Source organism: Protopterus annectens, chromosome 16.part0 (genome assembly GCF_019279795.1).
Source record: "Protopterus annectens isolate FY-2018-M chromosome 16.part0, PAN1.0, whole genome shotgun sequence".
Taxonomy (NCBI): Eukaryota; Metazoa; Chordata; order Ceratodontiformes; family Protopteridae; genus Protopterus; species Protopterus annectens.
In genome coordinates, this window is record NC_056750.1 from 272,672,378 (window position 1) to 272,697,136 (window position 24,759).

Here is a 24,759-nt window from a genome sequence, read left to right on the forward strand (position 1 = left end):
ATTCTTTGTTTAGTCTCTTCCTACACACAGCCAGCCACCACAACAGAATCTTTTTAACCCATACTCTTAACTCATTACATACGAGTGATGCCTCCAGGTGCATCTGCAGTTAACTCCTACTGACGCCTCTAGGCGTCAAATATTGCTTGTTCATATTTGCATCAATAATTCCAAAACCATGCTATTTACAAGGTTTTAAAAGACTTCATCTTAAAGCTTACACAATGGCAAACTCAACTGCATTAATATTTGATCTCTGTCTAGTGCAGGTCAATAGATATTAACAGTTGTTTCTATGATATTAATTTGCACAGATATAATTTTCATTTGTCTAAATATCTCAATGACCAAGTAACACAGACAGAACTCCTTAGCCTCATATGAAAGTGCTTGGCTACATGAATAATATACTGCTGACAGTGTGTGTGTAACTTGAGTGGTTGCTGAGATATTGTTAGTTGTTTACAAAATATTACAAACATAATTGCTACTGTGTTTACTGTGACTTATAAAATTCTGTTCAAGACCTAGAACCTAAAGAACACTACCACTATAAAAACAGTTTGTGCTGAAGAGTTTGGCTTTTATACTTCTTTCATAACCCCTATGGTTTTAGAGATATGGACATTTGTTTGAAATGTGAGGACATTATTTGATTCTGTCAAAAGGCTTAGGCTCCACCCATTAGAAGTTACAGTGTAAACATCCTGAGCTCCACTGGAGCGAATGAGTTAAATACTTCATTTTATCTTGTCCCCATATGGGTACTGCTGAACCAATTCATGTGTAGGCACATAGTACACAGCCACAGCCCTTTCTCTATTTTCATTAATTATATATCCCCCCCATAAAACAGCCTGGAATTGTCTCAGAATGTTCTACAACACTGACATGTACCATTCTGGTTTTATCAGGTACAAAATAATGCTGTCCACAAATAAAACCAACCTTTCCCAACTACCACACCAATCATTTCCTTGAATATCTGAGTTTCTCACTTTCCAAACAAATGGCTCCAAGTATAATGCAAATAACAAAGTAGAAAGGAAACACCCCTTCCTGATTCCTCTGCCCAGACACAACTTATCAGATAGGAACCTTCCCATTCTGATCCCTTTCTCTAATTACTCATATACCTCCTAACTAACCTTACTGTTGTATCAGGGAATGCATATGCCTTCATTGCCGCACTCATATAATTCCAGGATATCATGTAGACTGTCCTCCCCAAACCAAGACCCACCAATAACAGGGATATTTTCCTGTCCTCTGCTTCACTCTTGGTCATCACCACTCTATCAATATTGTCAAATGCTTGTGCTCCCCCCAAACAAAAACCACTGATCCATATCTATCAGTTCTGGTAAAACATCTGGACTCTTCCAGCCATTACAGACAGAAAGATTTTACAATCATGGCCTAAAACTGAAATTGTCCAACATTAAGTTGGATCTGATGGATCTCCACTGTCTTTAGGTATTACAGCTACCACAGCTCTACTTCAGGATATTGGTAATTCCCCTTTTAAAAACACTGTCAAACAAAACCTTCCAGATCTCCATCACCCTCCTGCCTCACAGTTCCCAAACCCTACTGGAATGCCATCTACTCCTGGATAACTTCTTACAGACTGGACACAGATCAATGTTTTTATCTCATCTCCTCCTTTATAACTGTTAATTGTTGAGCATCAACTACCCCTAACCTTGGCATATTTAGGTTTTCCATAAATATTTCCTTTTGTGCTTTTTCTTGATTTCCCAATTTCCTTGCTTTAGATAAATTTTCATAAATGTTCAAAATATCTCTAATTCCTCTACAGGATCTCTCTTTATTTTTCTTGTTATAGGCTCCCTAAATTTGGCAAAAACATTTTCTTTCTGTTGCCCAAATCATTGTGCTAAAAGTTTTTGTGCTCTGGTGGTATTATCAAAAACAGTTCTTTCTAAACTCATGCACATTACCCATGTATTCCCTTATTTTCTCTTTAGCACTCTGCAGTTGTGCCTCTTCTTGTTCTGATAGAGTCACCTTATTTTGTAATATTTTAATCTGTCAGCCTCTTTAATAATTTCTGTTACTTTGTAACCATATCTCTTTTTCTTTTCTTTTTATCCTATTTTTGAATCCCACTTTTCTTTTGCCCTCTCACTAGCTATAACTTCTAGAGAAATTTTTAACTTCCCTAATAACTCCCAAATAATTTCCATTTCCCATTCCTTAAATTCCTGCCTATCTTACAGGTAGGCAGGGAAGAAACAGTGTCTCAGTTTTACTTCATTAACCTGTATTTTTATCTTAGTTATTATTGACACATGATCTGAAAGTTATGGATCTGTGTTAAAGTTCTCAATAAAATGCACATGTTCCTGTGAAATATAATTTCTGTCTAATCTACCCACTTATTGTACCTTGCGGAATAGTACGCAAATTCTTTCTGAGTTTTTACTGCTAAATTCACATCTTCCATATTAAATGTTTCATAAATTTCTTAAGAGATCTACCCTCATTTGTTGTACTGTCCCTTCTAGGTCCCCCCAGATACATTTCCATTGCTGCTTATCAAATTTCAGTCCCCAGCTACAAGTAATATCCTCTGCTGAAACCTGCTTATAGTTTTTCCTAAACTTTTCTTAAGCTCTATAATAGCAGTTTGAGTTGGATATAAATATATGGTATCATAATCCTCATCGCTTGCCAGTAGCCCTTTACTACCACAAACCTACCATTATTATATTCTTTCCTCTTCTATCAGTATTGGAGCTCCTCTAGCAATTAATATAACTATTCATCTTTTCCTTTGTCCCTGATAATCTGCTGAATATCTATCCTGAAACTCTTTCTTTATCAAATTCACATGCTCAGTTTCTTTCTAAATGCATTTCCTATAGCATTACTATTTGCACTCTGCATTTATTAATATCATTATATATTCTTTCCTTTTTATCTGTGCGTGTGAGACCATTCACATTCCAGGATAATATGTAAAGTTTTGCCATTATAAGACGTCATTGGTCCTGCCTTTCATATATAACAACTTTTTAAATGTCTGTTTCCAGCTTTTTGTGATACACACTCCCAGTAATGTTTATAAGGTTGATCCTTTATACAGTTTTTTCTTATCATTTCCATTTAAACATGTCAATTTTTACAAGACTTAGTTTTAATGACAACCCTCAAAAAAACTTAATACAAACACACAAAACTATATACATTTTCACATAATGAAGTTTAACCATCCAAACAGGAACACTTGTCCCAACCAGCTGTAAACACAGACCTTATCTAACCTAAAGATGAGGTTATCCATGCCAAGACACATATTACTGCTTGTATTCCTATTTACATTAACTGGTGTTTTTATCTTTATTCCCCTCCAAGATGCCAAAACCAACTTGCATACTTTCAGAAAACAAAGAAACCAGTGCTTTGGCATTCTTTCATTGCCCTATAATCAGCTTGTCTCCATGGAAATGTAAGAGAAAAAATGTAGCTCTTGGCTGCAGGCTTTTAAAGACAAGCTGAAACATTTATTGCTAAAATAACACTTTTCATTACATTCAGTGCTCTCGTTATACTTATTTCAACTTAAAACTTGTTATTAGATTAAGGGTCTTAATCCAGATGTTCACCTATGCAGAAGTAAAAGAAAACACATCAGCTTTACATATATTATGATCTTTGCACTTTTGCACCCTGTCCCTCACCTCAAGATTACAGCATAAACATGCTTTTGTCTAGCCCTTTTTCTCTTTTTGCATTGCAATGCTTACATTTCTTAATATTAAACAAGAAGAAAAAAAGACATCTGTTTAGTTTAGCATCTTTATCACATACGGTAAGTTACTTAATATGCTTTATTATAAAACATGCAATTTATATCATGAAAGATTTTAAAGAAATATTAAAAACAGAAATGATTTTAATTACAATTAACCATTTCCTTCCTCTTTCCTTCCCCCTCAGTGTAGTTGCAAACATTAAAGACATGACCTTTAGTTCCCTACAAGTTTAACAAAATCAACAAAAGTCCATTCTGTCCACTTTTTCTTCTAAGGTCAGATTTCATGTTTATTGACTAATTTCCATGCTGATGGTCTTCTTCCTGTTCATCTTCATCTCCCAACACCAGACTCTGCTTCAATTTCAAATAATTCACAATTCTTCTAGTCAGCTCCTGTGCTTTTCTCTGTTTCCCAAGCATTTTCCTTTGGAACACTGGCAAAGATTTCACTGTCAATGACTCCATGTGCTTTATTAGCAGAAAGTCCTCTTCTGCTTGATGGCTCACTTTTTTGTTAGACAAACTTTTATATTTCCCCCTTAGCCTGCTCTGCATTAAAAATTATGTTGCTCTTCCAGAAAAAAATATTCTGAAAACAGCTGGATACAGCAGCTTAAATCTCATATTTGCCTCTCAACATTCCATAATTGCTGGGATAAATTTGTATCTTTCTCTTCTGTTTGGTGTACAGTGAATAAGCACTTTCCAGAAATGCTCTTCTGTCTCCAGTTTTTAATAGTTTGCTATTTTGCCACAGTTTTGTTAGGATTAACTCTTTCTGCTGGTAGGAATGCATTTCTACTAACACAGGTCTTGGCTGCTTTCTCTTGACCAGGTTTGGATACAGACAATGTGCCCTTTCAATTAACAGAGCCTGCTGTGGAATGCCAGTTCAGTTGGTTAGTTGTTGCTTTACAAAATGAATGCAGCCTGTTACTGTGGGACAGCAGAACATCTCAAATTTTCCCCATGTGCTTGGTCCTCTAATTGTTTCATTTTTTGAAACATCTCTTCTTGAGCAGTCTCATACTCAGCCAACCTTTTCTTCATTTAGATCTCTTATTATTATTTTGCATCATTATCAACTCATCTGAATATCTGTTTAAAACGTCTTCCATTTTTCCAGCCTATTTGAGTTGACATATTCCTTTAGTGTTTTGTTTATTTTAATCAGTTCTGAAAACATTTGAACTATTTTACCATCTAGATTACTGAAAGCCATATCTTGCATCAAAGCTTTAGTTGGAGCTGCTTTTTTTCTGAACAGCTGCAAGATTCTTCCCAGTTTTTATTCACCTTTTTTAGCTGATTTTTTCAGGGTCTCTTAAGTTTCTTCTTTGTTGGCATCCAGGCAGTGTACTTGCTAGCCAGTAAATGAATTTCCTAAAAGTGAGAGAGTTCCTGGCTTTTGTCTTTCAGTATCTTTTTTGCACACTGAGAGAGCTGAATTTAAACTGTTGATGAGTGTGCAGCCATCTTGGAAACAACCGTTCTTTACTTAAAAAAGCTAAATGTTAAATCTTAAGTCATTAGGTGGCTAGATTGTTAACTGGTTACATGACAGAAAACAATCTGTGTATCCATTGGCCATATTTTATTTAATACTGTTAATGCATCATTACATAAAAATAATTCATTCTGCATGAGTAAATAAACAGATGATCTTAAAATTGGATTTACTGTCATCAATAGCAGGGATTTTGACAATATTATACATTTTTGAATGAGATCTTATCATGAACTAATAAACTTGGCTTACATTTTAATTCAGAAAAATGTTGTATTATGTATTTTAAGAAGCCAACAGCATATCAACCAATTTATGTTAACATCCTACCTTTAAAAGTGGTTGAATGTTTTAAGGACCTAGGGGTTATAATAGGTAAGAGCTGTAATTTTGGTAACCATGTTGACTCTGTTTATACCTATGTAATGAGGTAGTTTGGGTGCAATGATGAAAAAATTTACAATAAGAGATCCAGATTGCCTGTCTGCACTTTGTAGGGCCTGTATTAGACCACTTATTGAGTACTATAGTGATGTCTGTATTCACACAAAAGGGCAATTAATATTGCTCAAAAGGATCCAGACAGTCCTTACAAAAACATTATAGAATACTGATCTTAGTTATCCTTAATATTGTAGATTATAAAAATTTTTCACAATATTTTACTGATATTTGAGAGGTAAGTTTATTTTAACACAGAGAGTATTTTATGATGAAATATTTCAACTTATTCTCCATATTGGTACTGATCAAGTAACAATTTTCCTTTGTAATAATACTTATAAACTATGTGTTAAAAATGTAAAACTTGCAGAAGCTATAATTTCATAAGACCTGTTTTCTACCACTTGATATTAGAAGTTCCAAGAATTTATTCAAATAAAAACAACAACATCAAAAAAAAAAAAAAACTTGCTCTCTGGCTTGGTAACAATATCTATGAACTGGACATAGTGAATGAAGTGTTCCTAGAAGGTTTTTAACCTAAAATACTGTTCATATCTAAACTTATGAAAGTTACATTCATTTTCACAACAAACAATCAATAGCTATCATCGGGGGCTTAATCATAATTCTGTGTAGTTATAGGATCATAGGAAGGTACTAGGCTGTTAGCCCTGAAGCCCTTACAAGAATTTAGCCCAAATTCCAACAAGTCAGCAGCTGATGCCCCTGCCCAGCAGGGGCACAGGTGGAATCCCAGTGGTGCATTTTCTGTTCCCCATCCAGTTATCCAGGTTGCACTTAAAAGGGAAAATGAGATGCTCTGCTTGACGTGGACAGGGAGTCTCTGGGACACAGATCTGTGCCACCAAGTCCTACAGATGTCACAAACCAGGTTGAAGTCGTGAGCATGTGGGTTACATGAGTGGAGCTTGATTTGTGGATATGCAGCAGTCCCATCTCAAGGCAGGGTCTGAGATTGCTTTGTATGTCAGAAAGAGGTCACCTCTGAGGAGTCTGTATGAGACTGAGTAGAGAGACAGGGCTTTTAGCCCATCTGTGTAGGGTAGATGTTTGAGGCCCTGGATTCTCCTGGTGAGGAACCTCTGTGGTCTATTCAGTTGCTGCATAGGCTTTTTGAGATACATGCAGAAAAGGGCATTCTGCTCAATAATGGGTCTTATAAGGGAAGAATACAGGGATGTTATGACCTCCTTGTCCCTGGATGAAATACCCTTCCTAATGAGGTGAGCCATGTAGAAAGCTTTCTATACAACAAAAGCAATATGGTGATCAAAAGTCAGTTTGCTATCAACCTGGGTGCTCAAGCACCTCACAACTGATTGTGTGCTTAGGACCTTGTTATTAATGTGATCATTTGTTGGGACATCACTCTCCCCAAAGGGGATGATGATGCATTTTTTGGCATTCAGTTTGAGGCCATGTTTCTGGCACCAGTCATTTGTCTAGGTGAGACCCTCTTGTAGGATATCCACATCACCAGAGGAACTGATGACAGCACCCAGCTTGCAGTCATCTGCAAACATGGTCAGTTATAGCCCACTGGTTTTGGCCTGCACCTCAGAAAAGTATATGCCAAACAACATAGGCCCCCAGACAAATCGCTGGGGTACACTGCTCGTTATGGGTCTACTGCTTGAGGTGGTTTCCCTATTTTGACTAGGTGGGTTCTATCAGTGAGACAGTTTGCTACCCATCTGGTAACAAATGGATTGAAGCCTAGTTAAGAGGGTTTATCTATTATACCCCAGTGGGAAATAGTATCGAAAGTTTTGGCCAGGTCAAGGTAGACAGTGTGCACCATCTTCCCCTCATCTATGGCTTTGGTGACTGTCTCAAAGAAGTTGACCAAATTTAACAGGCATGACCTTCCCTTGATGAAACCAAACTGTGTGGGATCAAGTGTTTGGAGGTTGCCAATGTCCTTGCTAATGAGGTCCATGATAATCCGTTCCATGGTCATGCAGATCAGGATAGTTTGGCTGATGGGGCTACAATTTCCTGGATCAGTGGACACTCCACCTTTGTGCAAAGGGATGAGAGTGGCTGTCCTCCACTCAGCTGGGAAGAAGCCAGTACTCAATCTTTGGTTGAATAGAGTGCCTAATGGTGCTGCAGGCTCCTGCCTGAGTTCATGTAGGATGCAGCCTGTGACATTATCGGGTCCCATGGAGGCTTGTATTTTTTGCCTTCGAGAGGGCAATGATGACTTTCTCCCTAAAGATAAGGGGAGGAGGCAGGTGCTAGGGTGTCCTGATTTATTGACGGGGGGGGGGGGGCAGAGGGGTGAAGTTTTCTCTGAACCTTTCTGCCAGCAGGTTGGCTATATCTATGGCATTTGTGTATGTGGTGTCCTTGACCACCAGTTCTGAGCAGATCTCAGTGCTTCCTTTGAGATTGTGGACATATATGAAGAAGTTCTTATGACTGTCTTTAGTAGATGTAGCCAGTTCGGCCTCGAAGTTTGCTTTGGAGGATTTCAGTATTGCTCTTATTTGCTTGATCAGGCTATGCAGAGAGTGCTTTCAATTAGGCTCCTGCTACTTCTTGGGGCTGGACAGCAATTACTTTCATGTTATTATAGAGTTTATTTATTGCAGTTATCCACCAGACAGGTTCACTCTTCCTTGAGAAGGAGGATTTTGTCCTGTTAGTTATTCCTGATTCCATGCACCTATATAAATGCTCATACAGTACTTTACTGTAGGTTTGAACATTTGTGCCAGTTCCTATGGAAAGGGAGGGGGTGGTGAAGTGATTAATACTTTCCCTCAGGAGGTTGAAATCAGCTTTGGATAAGTTTTTTTGTTTGAGTCTAGATGGGGGGGGGGGGGATGGTGACTTCGAAAGTGACCACTTTATAGTCGGATCTTATTAGGGAGGATGATACTTTAGGGATGCTGCATGGTTTACTCATGTTGGTTAATAACAAGTCCAAGATATTATCACCTCTTGTGGGGGTGTCGACCAGCTGGTGCAAGGCATTTGCATTGACAAACTCGAGGAATCTCTGGACATTTGCGATTTGGCAGGAGCAGTTCTTCCAATCTATGGTTGGATAATTAAAGTCATCCAGGGTGAGGGTAAAGAGTTGAATCTTGATAGTTTGGAAGAGGTCCAGATAGGTGGAGTGGGCATCTTGAGTCAAAGTTGGGGGCCTGTAGCTAGCTATGATTTGAATAGGGGTCTTGTCAATGTTTAAGTGTCTCCTGTGCATCATACTGTTTGACCAGCCTGGAGGTGTATATTTCTTTAATATATATCGAACCTCCACCTCCTTTTGCTTTGCTGCCAATGGTTTGGGGTCTGCATGTATGATAGGATGAGTAACCTGATATGGCTGGGGTGCTCTCTCCAGCTTTGAACCAGGTTTCTGTGACTGTACAGATGTTATCTTCCAGTGTTATGAATGCTTGCAATGAGTGCAGTTTCATGTTTAGACTCCTAGCATTTAGCAACATGACCTTTAATTTGCATTTTGATGAAATGTTCATGTTGCAGGTTTTGACCTCATGGCATTGCCTAAAGAAGGCACTATACCGGAGGCAACAGCCTTTGCCTGAAGCTCAAGGGAGACAGATACAGGCCATCTCTGGAAAGCATAGTGGTCTGTCAATCATGTCTTCCCAGGCTGTCAGGTATTGGATCCCCTTGGAATGACACCAGAAACTACTCCAGTTGTTAAAGTCAATAATTTTCTGTTTATATTGAGGCATCATTCTGGATGATGGTAGAATGCTGCTTAAGGATAAGGATATACCTGCCTGGAACACGTATTCAGTGAGCTCGATCATGTCTCTCTTCATATAGTCCACGGATGTATGTCTCAAGTCAGTCATGCCAACATGGACTATGACAGAGTCATAACAGTACCTGTTGAGAGACTTGAGTGCATGCGTGATATGGTGGATTTTAGCACCTGACAAACAACTTAATGTGACTCTCTTCTTATCCAGCCTGGTGAGGGGCACATCTATGGTGTCTCACAATGGAATCTCCTATGACTAATATGTTGGCTTTATGGTTAGGCTGTTTAGTGGCTGTGAGACACAAGTGTGTGGACAATGTGTGGTGTGGTGGGCTGTGGAGTTTGTCATGTAGTTTTGCCTCGGAGGTCTCTTTTGTTTGTGTATATTTTTGTTGACAATCTCCACATATGTGGGTGGGTGTTGTGTAGATGTGGGTGGTGTTTGTGTTGATAATCTTCTCAGTGCCAGATATACTGGCTTGTGAGGAAGAGAGCATAGACTCTAGTTTCTTAATATAATTGCATCTCTCACAAATTGTGTTCCTAGGTGGTAGTAGTAGAGGGTAGTCCATGTACATGAGGCAGTTGCTACACTGTTTCAGGATGCCCATATCAACCAGACTGGCAGGAGAAACCATAGGAAATTGTCCATCGATATTTGTCCAAATCTAAGGGAGAGAGGCCAGAAAGAGCTAAGGGGGTAAAGGGTGGAAGGTCTAAGATGAGTACTACTAGGTGATCACACAAGTGCTACTAAGGGAAAATATGTAGCTGGAGTACCTCGCAATGGGTTAAAAACAGTGCAGCTGCAGTGAGCAATGCGCAAACAAGCCTAAACCAGCTCAAACACAGGGTTTAAAATACCACAAAAATAGAAGATTCTAGTAACACAGAAATCTAGGCAATACTGCTAGTCCCTGTTCTCCTTACCAATTATCTTGTGCCAGACATGGTCCAGGCAGCCCTGCTACTCTCACTTACAGAGAAGATAGACCCCTACCAACACAAAATGGCTGCCAGAAACACAGAAGGCAAAAACAAACTCTGGATGCAGCAAACCTGTATCCAGACTATGCTACTCAATTTAAGGTTTAAAAACACAGTAAAACTCACAGAAAAACACAGATAAACCACTTACAGACAAAAACAGAACACACAGTATGAAGAAATATAGTTAAACAATAATAAAAATGCAGTAAAATGCAGTTAAACAGTAATGAATTGCAGTAAACAGCAATGAAATATAGTTAAACAGTAATGAAATCCAGATAATCAGTAAACTGCTTTGAAACAATGCAAACATGATAAATTAGCGATAAGGCACAGATAAAAATGATAGGCAAGTGCAAATGCAATAAAATAAGTGAAAATAAATGAAAACGTACTTAGACTGGTGTGGGAACCTCATGAATTTTGTAAACCATCCCAGAGAAGATGCACCTCAGCAGAGCTTGCATCAAACAAGCCCAAACCAGCTCAAACATAGGGTCTAAATACCACAAAAAATAGAAGATTTCATCTACTCATTTGGAGATCAACAAAAGAAGTCAGGTACAGTTCCACAGCTGAATGAACAAGATCCAAAAGTTCGTATAAACAAAGAACTTTAATGTGGAAATAGATGAGCACTTTCACATTTTAAAAATTGTTTCTTCAGATCAAAAAAATGAAACTGAAAAACTTCTTATATATACAATGAGTAAGTAAAACCAATTAAATAATCAACCTATTAAGACATCTCATTAAATCTTGTAATAGTGAAGTCAGCATAACCTAAAAACTGTTGTGCTTAAAGGCATGTATACATAGTTTATCGCTAAAATATATGATGCATAAAAAACACATATACATATAAAAATATATGTGAATTAATGCATGTTATCTTAGACTTCTACTATTAAGTTCTGGTTTTAGGGGAAACACATCATTAAGGCCAGAGGCCTTATGTGCTCTGAGCCTTAAAATCCACGTAGTTTCACTGTGTTCAGTGTCATTGGTTAAATCACCCAACCTCATATCTTCCTTCACTGTTTCTATCACTTAAAATAAAAACTATGTTGATTCCCCTCTTGTGCTATATGCTTTGCTAATGCACTATATTCTAGCCCCTTACTGATGCAAATATACATGGTCCCTTATTTGTTCGCAAAGACGTCTCTTGGTTTTGCCAACATCAAATTTATTACAGCACACACAAATGGCTAAGTAAACTAAATTCTTAGTAATGCAGTTGGCTAAGATGCTGAACCTAAATTCTTGACCAGAGTCAGGATGTACAAATACTGGATGTTCGAGTATGTAATGGCAACGATTACATGCCCCCCATTTTTTTGTACCTTTCATCCCATTATTTACCCCTACATCTTTTACTTCTCCTCAGGGATTTATTGTTCCTGTAAATAAAAGAGGGCATCTTTCCTATAATGCCAGTTACATTCTCAACCATATGTAAAACATGCCATTGCCTACAAACTATATCTTTAATAACATTAACCTCACTACTGTATGTTAAGGTGAAAGTGACCTTTTTATTCTTAGACTTTTGATTTTGCATATTGCCTCTATGGGGTGAAGAATAAAAAGGTTTGCCCAAATCTTTTGTTTCTTTCTTAACTAACGCACTAGTTTTTTTTCAATTTCAGTACTATCATACCCTCTATTCTCAAAAATCTCTCCCAAGCCTATCTAACTCCTTCTCAAAATCAGTGTCATCTACTGTTAGCCTAGAGAGACATAGCATTTGTCCCTTGACAACACTGGGGAATATATGTCCCAGGTGCATGCTATCTCGGTGCAAAAATGATGGAACATAGCATTCCTTTCTGAAAACATTTGTAGAGATACTATTGTTTTAAATATTCCTCTTAATATGGATGTCTAAATAGTTAATACTACTAGGAGAATACTCGGCAGTACCAACTGTACCTGACTTCTTTTGTTGGACTTGGTTTATTTTGGTTTTGGTACAGTGCATCACTTGGAGGTGTGTTCTTTTTTCTACTTGTTTGCTGCTTTTGTTCCTACCTCCTGAGGACATGGCTGAAGGATTTGTTGCATCAGGTGATATGAATGTGAATCCTGTATCTTTGAGGAATAATGGTGAACACTTGGTGACTTTTATGTGCATGGATAGTAATCCACTGCTGAACATTGAGGCACATATGCATATTTCATCAGGTATTGACACTGAATGAGAGAAGCTTAAGGTTTGTAACATTATGAAGCAAATGGAAAATGAACTGTACCAACTTAAAAGATCTCAGTGTCAAAAACTTCACTTTGAGGCATGTATTTCCCTGAAGGTAATACCCTAGAGGACTATGTGTTTTTAATATGTCCACTTACGGGGGAGTCTTATTCGGACTTGCTTGCTAAGTGGCAACAAATAAATCTGCATACCAGCTTCAGATATATTAAGCTTTTAATAGACTTTTTTCTGCATATAGAACACACGCTGATTAGTAAAATACAATAATTGCAGAATTAATTAATTTTATAAGGAAGCTGGTGATGATTTTGCAGATTTATGGTGTTGTGAGCTTATTGATCATATATCTGCTTATGAGCACAGACTTTTGGCTCAGAAAAAGAAGAAACTACAATGAGATAGCCATGATTTCAAAAACAACTGGGTGTTCACTTGGCCCAGGGAACAGAGGACTGCACGTAGTTCAACTGCAGATGAAGCGACCAATGGAACGGGATCTAATGTGACTACACCTATCATACAACAGCAGATAGAAGCCCCACCCTCGGCTCTCAGTATGCAAACATATTCAGTGTATAGTACTCTGCATACACATGAGACTCTGAACGTCTCTGTCGAACGGAGGGAAGAGATACATAAAATGGAGCAAGTAGGAAGAAAACTGGCGTGGCTGTGAACGACCAGATTTTTTCTACTCTACCACTTCCTTTCAGGAAGAACGGAATGAAATCATTGGAGAATACATCGAATAGGGGTAGAACAAAGAGGAAGCAACAGGGTACACTTTTGGATTTAGTTTTTCGACAACAACCACCACACACTGAAAAATTGTGGAATATGAACTAGGTGAACTAGTATGGAACATTTCTGACCGGGTTCTTTCAGAAACTGAACTTAAGATACTTAATAAAGGCTTGCCCTTTATTCCAGCTCAGGCTGCTGATTTGCCTGAAACTTTATTAGATTTTAGACTTTTTTATAAGAAATGTGTCTTTAAAAGTCATGTTCAAAGATCAAGAGTTTAATGATGCTATCTGCTTATTTAAGAAACCTAGCGCTTTTGCACCTGCTTCGAACCCTGCCTTAGATGTTTTTGTAAAATTATGTGAAGAAGATGTCTATAAATATTTCTATGGAAATAGGACGAGTAGGAAATTAGTGAACATGACTTCAGATGAGCGAATGGCTCTTAAAAAACTACAAAATGATGACAAAATAGTTATCCGACCAGCTGACAAAGGCGGTCTAGTAGTAGTTATGGATAGGAGTTTTTATTTTGACACTATTAGAGATATGTTAAATGATGCATGCACATATAAAAAGATAAACAGAAATGTTATAAATATTATGAAAGAGGAAATTCAGAAAGCATTGATGAAGATTTTGCAAAAGGGTATTATTTCTAAGGAAATGTTTCAGTATTTCATAGTGGGACACCCTTTAGTACACAACTTATATAGTTTGCCGAAAATAGATAAAGATTCATATACCCCTAAGTTTAGACCTATTGTATCAGGGGCTGGCTGGTTAACCAAACCATTTTCCATTTATATTGAAAAACAGCTGAGACCAGTTTTAGATAAGTATGATTTAGTACTAAAAGACAGCAAACAGTTTCTAGAGGAGTTGCATGGATATTTGAAGGCTGTTGAACATCGTACTTTTGATTTGCTTGTAACAATGGATGTAATATCTTTGTTTACTGTGATCCCCAATTTACAAGGGATCGAAATGATGAAAGCTTTTATTGTTAGGAATAGTGGTTATAATATGCAACAAACAGATCGTATTTGTTTCTTACTAGAGATGGCACTGGAACACAATGTATTCATTTTTGATCAGGATTATTACCTACAGTTGGCTGGCATAGCTATGGGCACTCCTTGTGCCAATAGCTATGCCAACCTAGTTATGAAAGAATGGGAATCCCAGCACATTAAGTGTTTATTCGGGAAGAACGTAGTATTTATTCGTCGTTTTGTGGATGACCTATTTCTGCTATGGAAAGGAACAGAGAAAGAGTTTTGTGATTTTTTAGAGCAGATGAATACTAGCAGTGACTTTCTGAAATTCACTGCTGAGTATTCTCCTAGTAGTATTAACTATTTAGACATCCATATTGAGAGGAATATTTGCAACAATAGTATCTCTACAAATGTTTTCAGAAAGGAATCCTATGTTCCATCATATTTGCACCAAGATAGCATGCACCCGGGACATATATTCCCCAGTGTTGTCAAGGGACAAATGCTATGTCTCTCTAGGCTAACAGTGGATGACACTGATTTTGAGAAGGAGTTAGATAGGCTTGGGAGAGATTTTGAGAATAGCGGGTATAATAGTACTGAAGTTGAAAAAACTAGCGAGTTAGGAAAGAAAGGAAAGGTTTGGGTAAACCTTTTTATTCTTCACCCCATAGAAGCAATGTACAAAATCAAAAGTCTGAGAATAGAAAGGTCTCTTTCACTTTAACATACAGTAGTGAGGTTAATGTTATTAAAGATATAGTTTGCTGGCATTGGCATGTTTTACATATGGATGAGAATGTAACTGGCATTATAGGAAAGATGTCCTCTTTTACTTATAGGAACAAAAAAATCCCTGCAGAGACAGCTTTGTTACCCTAAAATAAAAGATGTAGGGGTAAATAATGGGATGAAAGGTACAAATAAATGTGGGGCATGTAATCGTTGCCATTACATACTCGAACATCCAGTATTTATACAGCCTGACTCTGGTCAAGAATTTAGGTTCAACATCTTAGCCAACTGCAACATAAAGAATTTAGTTTACTTAGCCATTGTGCGTACTGTAATAAATTTGATGTTGGCAAAACCAACAGATGTGTTTGCGAACGAATAAGGGACCATGTATATTGCATCAGTAAGGGGCTAGAATATAGTGCATTAGCAAAGCATATAGCACAAGAGGGGAATCAACATAAGTTTTTATTTTAAGTGATAGAAACAGTGAAGGAAGATATGAGGTTGGGTGATTTAACCATTGACACCGAACGCAGTGAAACTAGGTGGATTTTAAGGTTCAGAGCACATAAGGCCTCTGGCCTTAATGATGTTGTTCCCCTAAAACCAGAACTTAATAGTAGAAGTCTAAGATAACATGCATTCATTCACATATATTTTTCTATGTATATGTGTTTTTTATGCATTATATATTTTAGAGATAAAATATGTACACATGCCTTTAAGCACAAGGGTTTTTACGTTATGCTGACTTTGCTATTACAAGATTTAATGAGATGCCTTAATAGGTTGATATATTTAATTGGTTTTACTTACTCGTATATATAAGAAGATTTTCAGTTTCATTTTTTGATCTGAAGAAGCAATTTTTAAATTGTGAAAGCACTCATCAATTTCCACATTAAAGTTCTTTGTTTTTACCAACTTTTGGATTTTATTCATTCAGCTGTGGAACTGTACCCAACTTCTTTTGTTGGACTTGGTTTAATTTTTGCTTTGGTACAGTGCACCACTTGGAGGTGTGTTCTTTTTTCTACTCATTTGGAGATGGTGACATCTTTATCTAATAGCAACTGATAAAAAAATGAAGCAATGGAAGGAACATTACAACTTCTAACTTTGTTTGCTGAGCAACACTGCACCTCATGTTTGCTCTCTGATACAGATCCCTGGTGGCTGACATGTGGCAGCGCACGTTTTGTATACCATTGCAAAAATCAGATCTGTACATATGTTTTTGGCTATACCAGGCTTACTACAGCTTGGTTCTTATCTAGGAATGAGTATAATATGTCTGTAGTACATGCAGCATGTTTAAAGTATTAAAATACATCACACTACCGCAAAAAATAAATGCATAAATAAATAAACAAATTAAAAAAAAAAATGGCACTAACAGCTTTTAAAGCTATTATTTGATCGGGGGCACTATGTTTCTCCCCATTGTTCACATGGCAATACCAAAGGTGTTAAAACTTTAAAAGCTACAGACACTTTCTGCTCATACATATGCTTTCTCTGTAAACGAGGCAACTAAAGAGCCATGAAATAAAATGATGAACAGGTCACTGAATGTGCTCTTGAATCCATTTCCTCAATACATTAATAGATTGTGTACAATCAGTGAGCCTGACCGGATCCTCATTCTCACTCTAAGCCTGTTCAATATATTATTTTTATTCTGCCTAGAGCTATCATGAAACATGAAGGTACAAAACAGAATCCCTACATTCGCTGGAAGTTAAGCAGGGTACCCATGTAAGTCTAATTCTAAATATAGACAAATGGCTTCTGGCTCTCGCAGTAATTTTATGACAGAATGGGATACTGCAAGATGCATAAGAAAATATCAGCCATTCTGATCAGCTTATTGACTGATTTAATTTCACAAAGCTTAAAGGAACTAGAATAAAAAAAAATAATAAAAGATGTTGTCATGACAGAAACAGTCAGGAATGTCGCCTGAAATAAAAACAAAACACACTAACTAAATAAACAGATCAATACTCCACTGTGAGCATATACATTAGGAAAGCTGTCAGGCTTTGAACTAAAGGAATACATACCATTACTGAACATTTCATCGTCAGTAAGTTGTCCATCTTTGGCATACAGAACTCCAAACTTAAAATTTACCGAACCCTATATAGACAAAAAAGAAGAGACAAAGACATTAAAAAGTGATATAAAGTCCACTAGTACCAACTGACTTAACATGCAGCTGTCTTCTGAAAACAGCAGGGTAAAAACACACAAGAGCAACAAACTACGTCAGCCATTTACAGCACATTCTTGGTCATAAAAAGTAGAAAAAGCAGAAATGGAAGAAATAGGTTCATAGGCTCATACTAGGCTATCTGCCCTAGGGCATTTATAAGCCTAGCCAGAGTGTGTTTGGCTTTCGCCACCCATTTTAAATTAATTTTGCTATTCCCTTTTTTGAGGTTAGTATACTGTGCCTCTGTCTAACAGTGGCACAGAAGTGATAGCCGGGGTAAACCTACGATCTCCCATCCACTTATCAAGATTCCTCTTGAAGAGAGTCAATGAGGGACTCTGCCTAACCTGGACTGGGATTTTATTCCAGAGTGAAGGGAGCCTCTGGTTTATGAATCTGTCCCTCCAGCATGTCCTATTTATTTCAGTGCTGAGGTTCAAGTCTCTCGAGTGCGTAGCTCTATGGGATTTGGATTTTCTGAGGTGCAGCATGTCCATTAATTCCGGGTTGGACATGGCTTTATATGTCAGGCACAGATCGCCTCTGAGCAGGCGGTATGCCACTGAGTAGAGCTGGAGTTTCTTTAACCGGGCAGCATATGGCATCTGTTTGAGCCCTTTGATCCTCTTGGTGAGGTACTTTTGGGGTCTTTCCAGTTGCTGCAGGTGTCTGGTAAGGTACATCCCAAAGGGCATTGTACTCAATTATGGGCCTGATGAGGGATGAGTAAAGAGGCACGATGACCTCCCTGATCTAGATGTGAATCCCTTCATGATTAGGTGGGCTATATAAAATGTTTTTCTAACCACTTTGGCCACGTGGTTGTCAAATGAGAGATTGCTATCAACTTGGGTTCCCAGGTCCTTAATTACTTCTTCTGTACTTAATGGATTACCACCTATATGGTAATTTCTCATTTGGAGATGTTGACATCTTTATCTAATAGCAACTGATAAAAAAATGAAGCAATGGAAGGAACATTACAACTTCTAACTTTGTTTGCTGAGCAACACTGCATCTCATGTTTGCTCTCTGATACAGATCCCTGGTGGCTGACACATGTGGCAGCGCACGTTTTGTATACCATTACAAAAATCAGATCTGTACATATGTTTTTGGCTATACCAGGGGTTCCGGCGTGTAGATCGCGAGACAAATGCCCGCGAGCTACATCGCCGAAACCAGAAGGCCGCAGCACCGCTAAACCGTAGAGCGGTGCTGCGGCAAAATAGCGGAAAGATGCGGCGGTGTGAAAACAGCCAAAGCAGGCGGCCCCTAAGGCAAACACGCGGCCGATCAACACACAGCGTACGACGGCAAACACACGCGGATCGGCGCGAAACACAGCACAACGGTAGTGCTCCAAAACAGTTGCATAAACACTCATACACCCAAAACAGTTGCATAAGCACTCATACATCAAAACAGTTGCATAAACACTCATACACCCAAAACAGTTGCATAAGCACTCATACACCCAAAACAGTAGCAGAAGCAGTCATAACACCAAAACAGTTGCATAAGCACTCATACACCCAAAACAGTTGCAGAAGCAGTCATAAAACCATTACTTACCCTCACAGCCCCAGTTGTCCACGCAAACACAGCAAACAGTCCCGAGAAGCAGGAAGTAAAGTCCCCAGCACGAGCAATGCACAGCACATTTTACCTGAGAAATGCTGCATAGAAAAGCAGGTCATGTGTCAGGTAAACCCTTAAAGGTACAGACAAAGCAGTGTCAGGGTCAATAGAACACACACACTATAACCTGTCTGTGTACTAGTAGTAAGCATGTCACAGCAGGGTGTCTGTAGTATAGGACAAACCCAGATAACAGGCATGCCTGCAACAAACAGTACCTACCCTGCTAGAGCCCTGAGTGCAGTTGTAGGTGTGAACATGCTAACCTGGTAAAGCATGACACACTAACCCAGTAGCAGGGGATATAGTAGCTGTAACCCATCCCCGACTCCACAGTAAGACATGCAGCTTCTGCTGAACCGTCACGTTGTCCCTGTTACAGGAGTATAGACAAGTACCCAGCCCCATGTAGGAAGACAAGGGTGCAAGACAGAGGTACCTCCCTAAGTAACATCTGCCACTCAAGCAGACACCAAGCCTAAACCGTGATTGGCTGGCAGCAACAACAGGGAGTTAAAGGGGCTGGCACAGTACACACAGAACCTGTGCTCAATCAGGCATCGTGGACTCTAAACAGAGTACAAGCATACGGCAACCCCAGGGATGTGTTAACTGCAGACATTGCAACCATAGGGGAGAGACAGTGAGAGGCGGTTGGAGTGCAAGCTGTACAGGGCCATTGAGACAGACAGAGTTACTACACGGTATAAGACAAGGAGGTGTGAACCGGTGGCCTACTGTCTGGAAGGGACTGTGTCCAGGTTCAGTAGTATATCCCATACCAAGCTCCACGGCTGTGATGGATTCTGAGAGACCATCTACAAGTGCTGCAACCATGCTGGAATGTATGTATCTGTATAGCCCTGGTCTGATTGGCAACAGATACAGCACAGTGCCCAGCCAACGTGGCAAACCCATGCTGGTGTTGGAGGGTACCTCTACCATTTGGAACGTGAGACACCACCAAAGCGGTACTGGGCATGTAGTGAGCGGAGAACGAAGGCATGCAGAGGGCGTGCCATCACTGTTCGGCAGGAAGAGGGTGAGGAATTGCTGAAATCACTGCCACACCAGCACGGCCCAGATGCAACAATGGCACAAGTGGCTACATTGGGAGCAGAACTGCGGCAGAGGGCAGTAACTGGTAATGGTGCCAAGCTTGGTAATGCAGAGTGTGCTAGGCACAGCAGATGACAATGTACTGCAGGAGATGCCTTGTCGTGCGACCCTTCAGAGAAGCATCACCAGGGTACGCGGCAGGCACGGGCATCCATGGCTACACCTCCAGCAACCCTTGCAGATATTGATGCCAGCCAGTATCCACTCCGTGGTGGCAGCTTCATGCGCCGTGAAGGTCGGATATGGATGGTACCGCTTCCTTGGTAGTACTTACTACAACACAGAACCTGACTGACCTGTGCAGGTCCGACTTTGTTCTTGGTGATGGCACCTTTCCCACGGGCGATATCTGTCGCCAGCTATATACATTACATGGCTGTATTGGCACCACCACCTCAATGAGGGTCGTACCCCTGGTGTACTGTCTCATGACACGCGAGTCGGGTCTGCATACACCACTTTGTGGGAGGTGCTGAGGGTATGGCATCTGACCAGGGATGCACTTTGTCACCGCAGTATATCATGACTGACTTTGAGAAGGCAGCAATTCGTGCCAGCCGGAAGGCATTCCTAGGAGTATTCTGAAGGGATGCCTATTCCATTTTGCACAGATCATCTGGCGACAGATCCAACATCACCACCTTGTCGCCCTCTATAGCACGGACACTGCTTTCTCCATTGCCATTCGCAGCTGATAGCGTTGGCATTCCTACCTTTGGATGATGTTGTCCCTGCATTTCTGGACATTGTGTCTTCCTTACCAGAATGTGCCCAGCCGATTGGTGTATTTCTAGACCATCATTATGTCCGAGGCCGACCACGCAAGTATGCATCCCGCTGTTCAGTACAGACACGAATGCCATCGTCATACCCTCTGCGGTTCTGGAATGTGTCCGATGTCTCTGAGATGGACTTCCATTACTAACAACCAGGTGGAGGCGTGGCATCGCCGACAAGGTATTACTGGGTCGCCCTACTGTACAGCTAGCTGACCTTTGTGTGTTCTGCAGCAGGAGCAGAACCTGGCGGATACCGACGTGAATCTCTTCTGCGGGGATGCCTGTAACACCGCGTAAGAAGGCTATTGTAGTAAGGGAGGCGTCGCCTAAAGCACATCTTACAACATAAGTGTGACTACACTAATGTGCAGGATTTCCTCCGTGCTGTGGCACATTTCTACAAATTATGATGCTGTCTGGGTTTCGTATGCACCAAGCACAACACACATCACATTGCATATGCAATTAATAAAGGCTTTGCCCATAGCACACGGGTTCCATGGTACCACTTTCATGCCCACGTGGCATGCTATCCCAGCAGGATTTTCCAGTAACACTTTCACATGGTGGCTTCTAAGGGGGTGCACAGTGTATCACTGTGGTGGTTTGTATCTGCCACCTGTGGTTAGGGTGTAGGGGTTCCCTCAATTTTGACAGGGAATTGTCCACAGTCCTTTGTCACTGCAGTTAAAATGTCATCCTGCCATGTGTCCACATCCAGCTGTCTCACAGGTGGGTGTCGCACCGCCTAGGTGCCTGGACCCTACCAGGGGTTCCGGCGTGTAGATCGCGAGACAAATGCCCGCGAGCTACATCGCCGAAACCAGAAGGCCGCAGCACCGCTAAACCGTAGAGCGGTGCTGCAAACGAGTAATGCTGGCGGAAAGATGCGGCGGTGTGAAAACAGCCAAAAGCAGACGGCCCCTAAGGCAAACACGCAGCCCGTCAACACACAGCGTACACGGCCGGCAAACACACGCAGATCGGCGCGAAACACAGCACAACGGTAGTGCTCCAAAACAGTTGCATAAACACTCATACACCCAAAACAGTTGCATAAGCACTCATACATCAAAACAGTTGCATAAACACTCATACACCCAAAACAGTTGCATAAGCACTCATACACCCAAAACAGTAGCAGAAGCAGTCATAACACCAAAACAGTTGCATAAGCACTCATACACCCAAAACAGTTGCAGAAGCAGTCATAAAACCATTACTTACCCTCACAGCCCCAGTTGTCCACGCAAACACAGCAAACAGTCCCGAGAAGCAGGAAGTAAAGTCCCCAGCACGTGAGCAATGCACAGCACATTTACCCGAGAAATGCTGCATAGAAAAGCAGGTCATGTGTCAGGTAAACCCTTAAAGGTACAGACAAAGCAGTGTCAGGGTCAATAGAACACACACACTATAACCTGTCTGTGTACTAGTAGTAAGCATGTCACAGCAGGGTGTCTGTAGTATAGGACAAACCCAGATAACAGGCATGCCTGCAACAAACAGTACCTACCCTGCTAGAGCCCTGAGTGCAGTTGTAGGTGTGAACATGCTAACCTGGTAAAGCATGACACACTAACCCAGTAGCAGGGGATATAGTAGCTGTAACCCATCCCGACTCCACAGTAAGACATGCAGCTTCTGCTGAACACGCCACGTTGTCCCTGTTACAGGAGTATAGACAAGTACCCAGCCCCATGTAGGAAGACAAGGGTGCAAGACAGAGGTACCTCCCTAAGTAACATCTGCCACTCAAGCAGACACCAAGCCCTAAACCGTGATTGGCTGGCAGCAACAACAGGGAGTTAAAGGGGCTGGCACAGTACACACAGAACCTGTGCTCAATCAGGCATCGTGGACTCTAAACAGAGTACAAGCATCACGGCAACCCCAGGGATGTGTTAACTGCAGACATTGCAACCATAGGGGAGAGACAGTCAGAGGCGGTTGGAGTGCACGGCTGTACAGGGCCATTGAGACAGACAGAGTTACTACACGGTATAAGACAAGGAGGTGTGAACCGAGTGGCCTACTGTCTGGAAGGGACTGTGTCCAGGTTCAGTAGTATATCCCATACCAAGCTCCACCGGCTGTGATGGATTCTGAGAGACCATCTACAAGTGCTGCAACCATGCTGGAATGTATGTATCTGTATAGCCCTGGTCTGATTGGCAACAGATACAGCACAGTGCCCAGCCAACGTGGCAAACCCATGCTGGTGTTGGAGGGGTACCTCTACCATTTGGAACGTGAGACACCACCAAAACGGTACTGGGCATGTAGTGAGCGGAGAACGAGGCATGCAGAGGGCGTGCCATCACTGTTCGGCAGGAAGAGGGTGAGGAATTGCTGAAATCACTGCCACACCAGCACGGCCCAGATGCAACAATGGCACAAGTGGCTACATTGCGAGCAGAACTGCGGCAGAGGGCAGTAACTGGTAATGAATTGCCAAGCTTGGTAATGCAGAGTGTGCTAGGCACAGCAGATGACAATGTACTGCAGGAGATGCCTTGTGCGACCCTTCGTAGAAGCATCACCAAGGTGCGGCCGCAGGCACCGGCCTCCATGGCTACACCTCCAGCAACCCTTGCAGATATTGATGCCAGCCAGTATCCACTCCGTGGTGGCAGCTTCATACTTCGTAGAAGGTCGGATATGGATGGTACCGCTTCCTTGGTAGTACTTACTACAACACAGAACCTGACTGACCTGTGCAGGTCCGACTTTGTTCTTGGTGATGGCACCTTTCCCACACGGGCGATATCTGTCGCCAGCTATATACATTACATGGCTGTGTTGGCACCACCACGTCAATGAGGGTCGCACCCCTGGTGTACTGTCTCATGACACGGAAGTCGGAGTCTGCATACACCACTTTGTGGGAGGTGCTGAGGGGTATGGCATCTGACCAGGGATGCACTTTGTCACCGCAGTATATCATGACTGACTTTGAGAAGGCAGCAATTGTGCCAGCGGAAGGCATTCCCTAGGAGTATTCTGAAGGGATGCCTATTCCATTTTGCACAGATCATCTGGCGACAGATCCATCATCACCACCCTGCCCGCCTCTATGGCACGGACACTGCTTTCTCCATTGCCATTCGCAAGCTGATAGCGTTGGCATTCCTACCTTTGGATGATGTTGTCCCTGCATTTCTGGACATTGTGTCTTCCTTACCAGAATGTGCCCAGCCGATTGGTGTATTTCTAGACCATCATTATGTCCGAGGCCGACCACGCAAGTATGCATCCCGCTGTTCAGTACAGACACGAATGCCATCGTCATACCCTCTGCGGTTCTGGAATGTGTCCGATGTCTCTGAGATGGACTTCCCACGTACTAACAACCAGGTGGAGGCGTGGCATCGGCTGAAGGTATTACTGGGTCGCCCTACTGTACAGCTAGCTGACCTTTTGTGTGTTCTGCAGCAGGAGCAGAACCTGACGGATACCGGCGTGAATCTCTTCTGCGGGGATGCCTGTAACACGCGTAAGAAGGCTATTGTAGTAAGGGGCGTCGCCTAAAGCACATCTTACAACATAAGTGTGACTACACTAATGTGCAGGATTTCCTCCGTGCTGTGGCACATTTCTACAAATTATGATGCTGTCTGGGTTTCGTATGCACCAAGCACAACACACATCACATTGCATATGCAATTAATAAAGGCTTTGCCCATAGCACACGGGTTCCATGGTACCACTTTCATGCCCACGTGGCATGCTATCCCAGCAGGATTTTCCAGTAACACTTTCACATGGTGGCTTCTAAGGGGGTGCACAGTGTATCACTGTGGTGGT

The 24,759-nt window shown here is 41.0% G+C and overlaps 1 protein-coding gene across 1 annotated transcript in view; it reads right to left on the reverse strand.

Annotated features, from left to right (window-relative positions):
* The window catches only part of GARNL3 (GTPase activating Rap/RanGAP domain like 3), a 3,522,664-nt gene that overhangs the window by 1,255,857 nt on the left and 2,242,048 nt on the right, over nt 1–24,759 (reverse strand). The gene's annotated exons all lie outside the window — the stretch shown is intronic.